Genomic DNA, 13,280 nt, shown 5'->3' on the forward strand with positions numbered 1-13,280 from the left:
AAAGCTAGGCCAACACTCTGTTGATGTTTCCTGTTAAGCAACTTCAAATCCCACACAATTTTTGAATAAATATTTTTTTCTCAGAACAGAAGGTACATTTAGTTGCATGGCCTACATTATAAGACACACATTCCCATACAGTATATCTCTGCAGTAGCCTACTTATTTTGTGCTTCTTAGAATTACAGTTGTGGCATCTGTGATTTTTAATCCCCTTTATTTTGTTTGTCCTTTGTATCATGCAAATTACATAACTAACATCTTAGAAATAAAGAGATTAGATGACGTAGCAGTAACAGATGAAGTAGTGCTTCAGTACAGTGGTCTAGTTTTTCTTTGCCCCCTTCTTTGTTCCTGTGTACTGGGTATTGTCATCTTGGAGTTGTGTTAAGACTTCAAGCAGGCTGGCAGGGCAGCTGTGAAAGCTCCTGATTTCCCTTGGGAGTTTTGGGACTGCTATGCCAACACTTTCAGATTACCTTTGCCATTCCAGACAGAACAAACCCAGTATGGCGTCTGTCCTGCACCCAGTTTATTTTTAAACTCCTCTCTCCTCTCAGCAGGTGGTGTTTTTTCTCTAAAGCAGTCCTCTGCCTTGGCCTTGGTTTGCAGGGTCAAGGGTAAGCTACATCATCCCATGGTTTTATATATTCAATCTTATTCTCTACAAAGGCTAAGAATGAGGTGATTCCTCATATCTTACACCGAATCAGTGTTCAATGAAGAACGGTAAATGATGGAATCTCAAAGCAAAGCAAAATAGCAGAATGAGAAGATGTGTAACACAATGAAATAGCAGATAAGATCATTGATTCTATTTTTTACTGCCTGTCCCTTGTTTCCCCCCATATTGTTCCATTTTCACACAGTGGAAATATCATGTGTACCGTGGCACTGACTCATTTCTAATGATGGAGCATGTCTATTTGTTGACTGTTTGGGTGATGTCTTTGTTGTCTTCGGCCTCTCTTTATGTAGTGTTGTGGTGTCTCTCGTCGTGATGTGCGTTTTGTCCTATATTTTAAATCCCAGCCCACATCCCCGCAGGAGGCCTTTAGCCTTTTGGTAGGCCGTCATTGTACATAACACTTTGTTCTTAGCTGACTTGCCTAGTGTTATAGTGTGGACACTATATACATAATTACATTGAATATGTATTGTACTTACCTGCAGTATAGTATGATTGCTATTCATGTGTGCATGGTAATTGTTGGCATTGACCATGACCTTTCCCTTTGATGAGGTCATCATCCAGATTTGGATCTGTACAAGGCTACTATCATATGTTGAGTGGGCTGTATGGTTTTGCTGTATTGGTACCGTTTGTACATGGCTGTACACCTTTTATTTTTTAGGTTGAAAATAAAGGAAAGTAATATAAAAATGCTTGTGGGCATTCCTTGTCAAGTTACTGCATCGTTTTGGCAACAAGGATAAAACTTAGAAATCTACATGGCAATGCCCTAGCTAGCTAAGAAACAGTGGAGGTAGTCAGTTATCTAGCTAGCTTAATGAGCGACTGAAAGCAGCCACCGCTGGAGGGAAACACTGACGGTGACAATCAGCAGCAAGTGAAAATCGCTAACGAGGACCAAGAACAAGTTGACGTTATAATGGCAATGTTTGGGACTACCACTGAGTTTGTGGAAGAGAACGAGGACAGAATATGTGGAAAGGTTGGGACACTTTTCTTTGGCAAATGGAATTACAGATGAGGCTAAACAGGGCTCTATTCTTTTGAGTGAGTGTGGGGCTAAAACCTAAAATCTAATGAGGAATTTGGCTACGCCACGGAGACGGGGAGAAATTCCTTTTTATGGATCTAGTTGCCTCGTTCAGACTCACCACAATCCAAAGCCTTCAGTGATTGTCCAGAGGTTCAAGTTTAACTGCCATTTTCGGAAAACAGGTCAGTCTGTTGCTAACGTTGTTGCTGAATTACGTGAACTCTCTGAACATTGTGAGTTTGGGGCTATGTTAGAGGACGTGCTCCGTGACAGATTAGTCTGTGGCATTAATGAGGACAGCATACAGCGCCGGTTGCTGGGGGAAGCCACATTGATTTTCAAGAGAGCATTGGAAATATCTCAAGGGATGGAGATGGCCGCTAGTAATGCTAAAAATATTCAAAATTCCAAAAGTGGAAGTGGTACAGTGCATCAAGGGGGCAAAAGAGGCGGCAGTGGAAAAGCAGTGGAATGTTTCAGACATTACGCAAACAACGGCAAGTTCCAGTATACGGTCTGTCACAATTGCAACAAAAAGGGACACTTAAAAAATGCAGGAGTCCTAGGAGCAAGCCAGAGGGTGGGATGACTGGACAGGGAAAGTTCACAGCAAAGAAGCCACTGTCAGCAGCACATTACCTAGAGAGCCCAGAGGAGGAGGAAGAGCATTGTTCCTACAACATGTTTAATGTGAGTCCCGCGCAGAGCCTATCTATGCTACAGTGGAGGTAGATGGAAAACAGTTGAGGATGGAGGTGGACACAGGGCTTCTGACTCTGTTATCAGTGAGGAGACCTACAAACAAATGTGAGGCTCAAAACAGGCTTCCGCCCTCACACTGGCAGGGATCAGACTGCATATGGACACCAGGGAGAGCATACCATTGCTGGGTGCTCTAGAGGTGGAGATTGCATACAACATGGCTCCTGGTGGTGAAAAGGAATGGGCCTAGTTTACTAGGGCATGATTGGCTCAACAGAATACAACTAGACTGGGGTGAGATAAATCACACACGAGTGACTGAGGATGCCATTCAAAAGTACCCTGAGATTTTCAAAGATGAACTGGGCACACTGCAGGGCACTGCAGTTAAGCTGTTTGTGGATCCTCAGGCCGAGCCTCGCTTTTTCAAGCCCAGGACAGTGCCTTACGCCATGAAAAAGAAAGTGGAGGATGAGTTGGAGCGGCTGCAAGTAACAAACATTATTACTCCCATTCAGATCACCCGCTGGGCAGCTACAATCATTCCCGTTATGAAAAGTGACAGCACAGTGCGTATATGCGGGGACTACAAACTCACCATCAACAGGGCCTCTAAGCTGGACACGCAGGACCTGTTTGCGACGCTTGCAGGAGGCAAGACGTTCTCAAAGCTTGACATGAGTCACCTCTACCAACAGCTCCTCCTGGACGAAGACTCAAAAGAGTGTGTCCCAGTCAACACGCACAAAGTCTTGTTACAACCGCTTGGCTTTCGGAGTGTCGTCCAGTCCAGCCTCATGTAGCAGTGTACTTGGACGACATCCTGGTTAAAGGGACGAGGAGCACCTCCACCATTTGTACCAGATGTTAAAGAGATTCTCTGAGGCAGGGCTGCTCCTGAAGCGTAGCAAGTGCACATTCCAAGCACAGAGTGTGACATACCTAGGTCACAAGATCACAGTGCAGGGTCTGTGTCCTGTGGAGTACTAAGTCAGGGCAATCAAGGATGCTCCAAACCCCAAGAACATGTCCAAGATCAGGTCATTCCTGGGCATGGTGAAATACTATGGTAAGTTCCTCCCTGAGCTGTCCACAGGGATGGCTCCACTTTATCAGCTGCTCCACAAAGACTGTAAATGGAAGTGGGGGCCAGCACAAAAGAAAGCTTTCAAGGAAGTGAAATCAATACGACAATCAGCACAACTGCTGGTTAATTTTGACCAATATAAAGAGATCATTCTGTCATGTGACGCCTTGCCCTATTGCGTCGGGGTAGTCCTCTCTCATCAGATGGAGGACGGATCAGAGAAACCCATTGGATTCGCATCACGCATGCTGACGAGTGCTGAGAGTGCATATTCAGTTAGACAAGGAAGGTCTGGCCATAGTCTTTGCTGTGAAACGCTTTCATCAGTACCTCTACGGTCGTCATTTCACCATATGCACTGACCACAAACCACTGATGAGCCTTTTCAGTGAATAAAGACGCATTCCTCCCATGGCTTCAGCAAGGATACAGCGCTGGTCCCTCACACCATCAGCTTACCAGTAAACTATTGTGTACAGAGCGAGGAAGGACAATGCAAATTCAGACTCGCTCAGCCGTCTCCCGCTACCAGAGATCCCCACCACAACTGAGGTGCCTCCCAAGACAATTTTCCTAATGGAGAGATTGTCAAACTCACCTGTGAATGCCAAACAGATCAAACAGTGGACAGACCGGGATCCTATCCTGGCCCAAGTGAAAAGATTCCTCATGCAGGGTTGGCCTCCTGTCATAGAGGATGATGGACTGAGACCTTATGTAAAGCGCAAAACTGAGCTGAGTGTGCAGGATGGCTGGGGTCGAGAGTGGTTATTCCGTCCCCTGGCCATTCACAAATCATGGATGAGGACCATAAGGCTCACCCGGGTGCCTCCCAGATGAAAAGTTTAGCCAGATCTTACATATGGTGGCCTAACATGGATCAGGACATAGAAAACAAAGTGAAATCATGTTCTGAGTGCCAGATCAACCAGAAGATGGCGCCACCCGCGCCACTACATCTGTGGGAGTGGCCTGACCCCCCATGGGCCAGGCTGCACATAGACTTTGCTGGCCCTTTCGTGGGCCACATGTTCCTTGTCATGGTGGACGCGCACTCCAAGTGGCTGGAGGCTCACATCATGAGCAACATCACAGCGACCACAACCATCGAAAAGCTTCGGCAGGTGTTTGCAACCCATGGTCTGCCTGACTGTTATGTCCGACAACGCAACAACCTTTACCTGTTACTTGTTCCAAAAATTCATGCGGAGAAACGTGATTCGCTGTGTCCGCAGCGTGCCGTTTCAAACGGTTTAGCGGAGCGGGCTGTGCAGACAATGAATGAGGGTCTCAAAAGGATGACTGGGGAACCATCACAAATAAGCTCTCTCGGTTCTTTTTCTAGTACCGCAACACGCCACAAACAACAACAGGACAGGCTCCAGCTGAGATGTTGATGGGCAGAAAGCCTAAAGCTCACATGGATCTACCGCGTTCGGACATCAAAGCACGATTGGAACCGAAGCAGGAGAAACAATAAAAGAGACATGACCACCACATGAGGGAGAGGCAGTTAAAACCCAATGACACCGTCTACATCCGCAACTTCACAAGCAGCCAACGCTGGTTGCCAGGTATCATTCTGAGTCAGAGTGGCCCAGTCTCCTTTATGGTCAAACTGACTGATGGTCGAGTCATGCGTAGACACCAGGACCAAATTCGCCTGCGCTATGGCAAAGACAAGACCATGTTTTCAGACGGAACAGCTGTGGGTGGTAGTATACAAGTTGAAACCCCACAGGAAACAGCATCTGAGGAACAGGGGCATTCAGTGGTTCCTGCAAAGGGTGATGGACCTTCTTTCACAAAGACCCAACCTTCTCCTGTGCCCTCAGACCCAGCTCCTCTGGGACACACGCCTTACCTGTGTCTCGTAGCACACCAGGAGTACTGCGCAGATCACAGTCTAGTCACAAGCCTCCTGAAAGAATAGCTCTGTAGTTGAGACTGAGAGTCTTGTGGTGTTAGTGTTTGTTTGGAGCAGCAGACCTAGTTGAAAAGAAATAAGGATTGTCATATTTTTTGTTTACATTTACAGTAACAATAGCAGAAGTTCTCAAGTGTTGTGAAGAAGAGAAAAGAAGACACTGATGTGGTTGACTGGTTAACCTTGTGTTCTTTCCTTACAGGGGGGGATTGAAATTAAGGGGGAGAAGTGTCATAGTGTGGACACTATTTAAATAATTACATTGAATATGTACTGTACTTACCTGCAGTATAGTATGATTGCTATTCATGTGTGCATGGTTATTATTGGCATTCTCATCGACTGTGACCTTTCCCCTTTGATGAGGTCATCACCCAGAGTCGGATCTGTACAAGGCAACTCTATCACATGTTGAGTGGACTGTATCGTTTTTCTGTATTGGTACTGTTTGTACTTGGCTGTACACCTTTTATTTCTTAGGTTGAAAATAAGGAAGGAAAGTAATATAGAAAGGTGTGTGGGCATTCCTTGTCAAGTTACTACACCTAGTTAAATGAAGGTAAAAAAAATATGCAAAATAAAATTAAAGTATTCAAACTTAGGGGGGGAAGAGATTGTTTAATCAAACACTTTTTAGCAGGTATTGGATATTGTTCCTCTGTTGACAACAAGCATCCTCCTTAGGCAACTCTAAGTTAGATTGTGTGCTCAGCAAGACTGGAGGTTCTAAATGCGTTTTTTTTGTACCTAAATTAGTTTTTTTGTACCTCTGATGACAAGCATCCTCCTTAGGCAACTCTAAGTTAGATTGTGTGCTCAGCAAGACTGGAGGTTCTAAATTAGTTTTTTTTCTGCACCATTAAAAGAGTAGCAGCTCAAGGCAAGCCCACGACAGAGCTCTTATTCTGAATTACAGCCTCACGTCCTCAGAGTTGCCTCACCACACACTCATGGGCAGTTTGGACGATAAAACAAGGGAATATAAACAGGACATGTTGTCAGGTCATAGAACTGCCCCCAAAAAGCCACAATATTTCATAATTTGAGATTTGTACTGTAAATGAACTGTAGCATGATCTATGTGAAATTAGTAAAGCTGACTGATGAAATGCATTGGTCAGGAGTACCGTATAATGCCTATGGAAAGTATGTCTTAGCGCAGATCCCACCTCATTGCCCTTGCTGAAGGCTGAGGAAACATGGAGCTGCAGTCTTTCTCAAAAGAGAACACATCCATGTACAGTGCATAAAGTATGCAGACCCCTTCCCTTTTTCCACATTTTGTTACACTACAGCAGTGGTTCTTAACCTGGGTTCGATCGAACCCCAGGGGTTCGGTGAGTCAGTCTCAGGGGTTCGGCGGAGGTCAAGACACACACCCGACTCATATGATTCGTGATGACACGCCCCGCTTGGCCATCATTGGCTGCAGGTGATCACGCAACATCGCTTGGCCTATCTGTGCTGCAGGGAATTTGGCGCGCTCAGTAGTCGAATTGTGACTGTCGTGATGGTACGTCGTGTGATTTCTTTCTTAATATTTGAATCCCTTCATACTAACTATGTCGAGCAAAAAAAGAAAGTGGTCGGACGAATATGTACAATATGGATTCACATGTATAACGGAACGTGATGAGAGTCAGCGTCCTAACTGCATGATTTGCAATGCCAAGTTGAGCAATTCTAGTCTAGCACCGGCAAAACTAAGAGAACACTTCCTTAAGCTGCATGGAGATGGACAATACAAGAACACAACGCTCGCTGAATTCAAGGTGAAGAGAGCCATTTTTCCAATTAAGAAGGGTTCGGTGAATGCGCATATGAAACTGGTGGGGGTCAGTACCTCCAACAAGGTTAAGAACCACTGCACTACAGCCTTATAAAATGGATTATAATAAAAATTATAGACTGATCATTTATTTGTAAGCGGGCAAACGAACAAAATCAGCAGGTGATCAAATACTTTTCACCCCCCACTGTGTATATATATATATATATATATATATATATATATATATATATACACATACATACATACATACATACATACACACACACACACACATATGCATATATATACACTGCTCAAAAAAATAAAGGGAACACTTAAACAACACATCCTAGATCTGAATGAAAGAAATAATCTTATTAAATACTTTTTTCTTTACATAGTTGAATGTGCTGACAACAAAATCACACAAAAATAATCAATGGAAATCCAATTTATCAACACTGGATTTGGAGTCACACTCAAAATTAAAGTGGAAAACCACACTACAGGCTGATCCAACTTTGATGTAATGTCCTTAAAACAAGTCAAAATGAGGCTCAGTAGGGTGTGTGGCCTCCACGTGCCTGTATGACCTCCCTACAACGCCTGGGCATGCTCCTGATGAGGTGGCGGATGGTCTCCTGAGGGATCCCCTCCCAGACCTGGACTAAAGCATCCGCCAACTCCTGGACAGTCTGTGGTGCAACGTGGCGTTGGTGGATGGAGCGAGACATGATGTCCCAGATGTGCTCAATTGGATTCAGGTCTGGGGAACGGGCGGGCCAGTCCATAGCATCAATGCCTTCCTCTTGCAGGAACTGCTGACACACTCCAGCCACATGAGGTCTAGCAAAGTCTTGCATTAGGAGGAACCCAGGGCCAACCGAACCAGCATATGGTCTCACAAGGGGTCTGAGGATCTCATCTCGGTACCTAATGGCAGTCAGGCTACCTCTGGCGAGCACATGGAGGGCTGTGCGGCCCCCCAAAGAAATGCCACCCCACACCATGACTGACCCACCGCCAAACCGGTCATGCTGGAGGATGTTGCAGGCAGCAGAACGTTCTCCACGGCGTCTCCAGACTCTGTCACGTCTGTCACGTGCTCAGTGTGAACCTGCTTTCATCTGTGAAGAGCACAGGGCGCCAGTGGCGAATTTGCCAATCTTGGTGTTCTCTGGCAAATGCCAAACGTCCTGCACGGTGTTGGGCTGTAAGCACAACCCCCACCTGTGGACGTCGGGCCCTCATACCACCCTCATGGAGTCTGTTTCTGACCGTTTGAGCAGACACATGCACATTTGTGGCCTGCTGGAGGTCATTTTGCAGGGCTCTGGCAGTGCTTCTCCTGCTCCTCCTTGCACAAAGGCGGAGGTAGCGGTCCTGCTGCTGGGTTGTTGCCCTCCTACGGCCTCCTCCACATCTCCTGATGTACTGGCCTGTCTTCTGGTAGCGCCTCCATGCTCTGGACACTACGCTGACAGACACAGCAAACCTTCTTGCCACAGCTCGCATTGATGTGCCATCCTGGATGAGCTGCACTACCTGAGCCACTTGTGTGGGTTGTAGACTCCGTCTCATGCTACCACTAGAGTGAAAGCACCGCCAGCATTCAAAAGTGACCAAAACATCAGCCAGGAAGCATAGGAACTGAGAAGTGGTCTGTGGTCCCCACCTGCAGAACCACTCCTTTATTGGGGGTGTCTTGCTAATTGCCTATAATTTCCACCTGTTGTCTATTCCATTTGCACAACAGCATGTGAAATTTATTGTCAATCAGTGTTGCTTCCTAAGTGGACAGTTTGATTTCACAGAAGTGTGTGTTCCCTTTATTTTTTTGAGCAGTGTATATACAGTGAGGGAAAAAAGTATTTGATCCCCTGTTGATTTTGTACATTTGCCCACTGACAAAGAAATGATCAGCCTATAGTTTTAATGGTAGGTTTATTTGAACAGTGAGAGACAGAATAACAACAAAAAAATCCAGAAAAAACGCATGTCAAAAATGTTATGAATTGATTAGCATTTTAATGAGGGAAATAAGTATTTGACCCCTCTGCAAAACATGACTTAGTACTTGGTGGCAAAACCCTTGTTGGCAATCACAGAGGTCAGACGTTTCTTGTAGTTGGCCACCAGGTTTGCGCACATCTCAGGAGGGATTTTGTCCCACTCCTCTTTGCAGATCTTCTCCAAGTCATTATGGTTTCGAGGCTGACGTTTGGCAACTCGAACCTTCAGCTCCCTCCACAGATTTTCTATGGGATTAAGGTCTGGAGACTGGCTAGGCCACTCCAGGATCTTAATGTGCTTCTTCTTGAGCCACTCCTTTGTTGCCTTGGCCGTGTGTTTTGGGTCATTGTCATGCTGGAATACCCATCCACGACTCATTTTCAATGCACTGGCTGAGGGAAGGAGGTTCTCACCCAAGATTTGACAGTACATGGCCCCGTCCATCGTCCCTTTGATGTTGTCCTGTCCCCTTAGCAGAAAAACACCTCCAAAGCATAATGTTTCCACCTCCATGTTTGACGGTGGGGATGGTGTTCTTGGGGTCATAGGCAGCATTCCTCCTCCTCCAAACACGGCGAGTTGAGTTGATGCCAAAGAGGACAAATCTTTCTGATTGAGAGGGGGTCAAATACTTATTTCCCTCATTAAAATGCCAATCAATTTATAACATTTTTGACATGCGTTTTTCTGGATTTTTTGGTTGTTATTCTGTCTCTCACTGTTCAAATAAACCTACCATTAAAATTATAGACTGATCCTTTCTTTGTCAGTGGGCAAACGTCCAAAATCAGCAGGGGATCAAATACTTTATATATATATAGATGAGTAAAGCAGTATATAAACATTATTTAAACATTATTAAAGTGACTAGTGTTCCATTATTAAAGTGGCCAGTGATTCCAAGTCTGTGTATAAAGGGCAGCAGCCTCTAAAGTGCAGGGTGGTAGCTGGCTAGTGATGGCTATTTAACAGTCTGATGGCCTGGAGATAGAAGCTGTTTTTCAGTCTCTCGGTCCCAGCTTTGATGCACCTGTACTGACCTCACCTTCTTGATGTTAGCGGGATGAACAGGCAGTTGCTCGGGTGGTTGTTGTCCTTGATGATCTGTTTGGCCTTCCTGTGACATCGGGTGCAGTAGGTGTCCTGGAGGGCAGGTAGTTTGCCCCCGGTGATGCGTTGGGCAGACCGCACCACCTTCTGGAGAGCCCTGCGGTTGTGGACGGTGCAGTTGCCATACCTCCATAGGATGCTCTCAATTGTGCATCTGTAAAGTTTGTATGGGTTTTAGGTGCCAAGCCAAATTTCTTCAGCCTCCAGAGTTTGAAGAGGCGCTGTCTTCACCACCATCAGTGATGTGTATGCCGAGGAACTCTAAGCTTTCCACCTTCTCCACTCCAGTCCCATCAATTTTGGATAGGGGGGTGCTCCCTCTGCTGTTTCCTGAAGTCCACGATCAGCTCCTTTGTTTTGTTGATGTTGGTTGAGAGGTTATTTTCCTGGAACCACACTCCCAGGGCCCTCACCTCCTCCCTATAGACTGTCTTGTCGTTGTTGGTAATCAGGCCTACAACTGTTGTGTCATCTGCAAAGTTGATGATTGAGTTGGAGGTGTGCCTGGCCACGCATTCATGGGTGAACAGGGAGTATAGGAGGGGGCTGAACACGGATCCTTGTAGGGCCCCAGTGTTGAGGGTCAGCGAAGTGGAGGTGTTTTTCCCTACCTTCACCACCTGGGGGTGGCACGTCAGGAAGTCCAGGACCCTATTGCACAGGACAGGGTTCAGACCGAAGGCCTCGAGCTTAATGATGAACTTGGAGGGTACTATGGTGTTGAATGCTGAGCTATAGTCAATAAACAGCATTCTTACATAGGTATTCCTCTTGTCCAGATGGGATAGGGCAGTGTGCGGAGTGATGGCGATTGCATCGTCTGTGGATCTATTGGGACGGTAAGCAAATTGGAGTGGGTCTAGGGTGGCAGGTAAGGTAGAGGTGATATGATCATTGACTACTGTAGTCTCAAAGCACTTCATGATAACTTTGAAACTTTGAAAGTTTCTTCAAGTACAGTCACAAAAACCATCAAGCGCTACGAAGAAACTGGCTCTCATGAGGACCGCCACAGGAAAGGAAGACCCAGAGATAACTCTGATGCAGAGGAGGAGTTTATTAGAGTTACCAGCCTCAGAAATTGCAGCCCAAATAAATGCTTCACAGAGTTCACGTAACAGACGCATCTCAACATCAACTGTTCAGAGGAGACTGCGTGAATCAGGCCTTCATGGTCTAATTGCTGCAAAGAAACCACTACTAAAGGACACCAATAATAAGAAGAGACTTGCTTAGGCCAATAAACATGAGCAATGGACATTAGACTGGTGGAAATCTGTCCTTTGGCCTGATGAGTCCAAATTTTAGATTTTTGGTTTCAACCGCTGTGTCTTTGTGAGATGCAGAGTTGGTAAACGGATGATCTCTACATTTGTGTGGTTCCCACTGTAAAGCACGTGTAACAGTTTAGCTTCCTTCCCTCTCCTCACCCCAACCTGGGCTTGAACCAGGGACCCTCTGCACACATCAACAACTGACACCCACAAAGCATCGTTACCCATCGCGCCACAAAAGCCACGGCCCTTGCCGATCAAGGAGAACAACTACTTCAGGTCTCAGAGCGAGTGACATCACCCGATTGAAACGCTATTAGCGCGCACCACCACTAACTAACTAGCCATTTCACATCAGTTACACTCACCCCCCTTTTGACCTCCTCCTTTTTCTGCAGCAACCAGTGATCCTGGTCAACAGCATCAATGTAACAGTATAGCTTCCATCCCTCTCCTCACCCCAACCTGTGCTTGAACCAGGGACCTTCTGTGCACATCAACAACTGACACCCCCACAAAGCATCGTTACCCATCGTGCCACAAAAGCCGCGGCCCTTGCCGAGCAAGGAGAACAACTACTTCAGGCCTCAGAGCGAGTGACATCACCCGATTGAAACGCTATTAGCGCGCACCACCACTAACTAACTAGCCATTTCACATCGGTTACACACGGAGGAGGAGGTGTGATGGTGTGTGGGTGCTTTGGTGGTGACACTCTGATTTATTTAGAATTCAAGGCACATTTAACCAGCATGGCTACCACTGCATTCTGCAGTGATACGCCATCCCATCTTGGTTGCGCTTAGTGGGATTATAATTTGTTTTTCAACAGGACAATGACCCAAAACACAGCTCCAGGCTGTGTAAGGGATATTTGACCAAGAAGGAGAGTGATAGAGTGCTGCATCAGATGACCTGGCCTCCACAGTCACCCGACCTCAACCTAATTGAGATGGTTTTGGGATGAGTTGAACCGCAGAGTGAAGGAAAAGCACCAACAAGTACTCAGCATATGTGGGAACTCCTTTAAGACTGTTGGAAAAGCATTCCTCATGAAGCTGGTTGAGAGAATGCCAAGAGTGTGCAAAGCTGTCATCAAGGCACATTTTTCTAACACTTTTTTGGTTACTCCATATGTGTTATTTAATAGTTTTGATGTCTTCACTATTATTCTACAATGTAGAAAATAGTAAAAATAAAGAAAAACCCTTCAATGAGTAGGTGTCCAAACTTTTGACTGGTACTGTATATAAAAGTCTTCAAAACATACCCGTCTTGAGTCAGCACCCCTTATGAGTTCTCATGAAAAGGGATTTCGCTGCAAGTAGTAAGAGCAGATGCACAACTGCCAGCATTATATACAAAAATCTACTGAATAGAAATTATAATCACTGTCTGGGCTCAATGTGGATTTAGGCATGGACATATCCCCATAGTAAGCACTCTAAAGACTGAAGCAAAAAAAAGCATCTAATTGAAAATACTTTCTTTTTTTAAAAATCTCTAATAATTATAAACAATTGCCCCGTGGACGTCTGAATTTATGAGATTAAATGTTAATCTTTAAATCCAATAAGAACCTTAGATTTGCCTTGAATCTGCAAATTTTATGGGCTGAGTGAGGACAGTTCCATAAGAAGTGAATCATTGGAAAAGTAGGCACATACTC

The sequence above is a fragment of the Salmo trutta genome, chromosome 27 (genome assembly GCF_901001165.1).
Source record: "Salmo trutta chromosome 27, fSalTru1.1, whole genome shotgun sequence".
In the NCBI taxonomy this organism is placed as follows: domain Eukaryota; kingdom Metazoa; phylum Chordata; class Actinopteri; order Salmoniformes; family Salmonidae; genus Salmo; species Salmo trutta.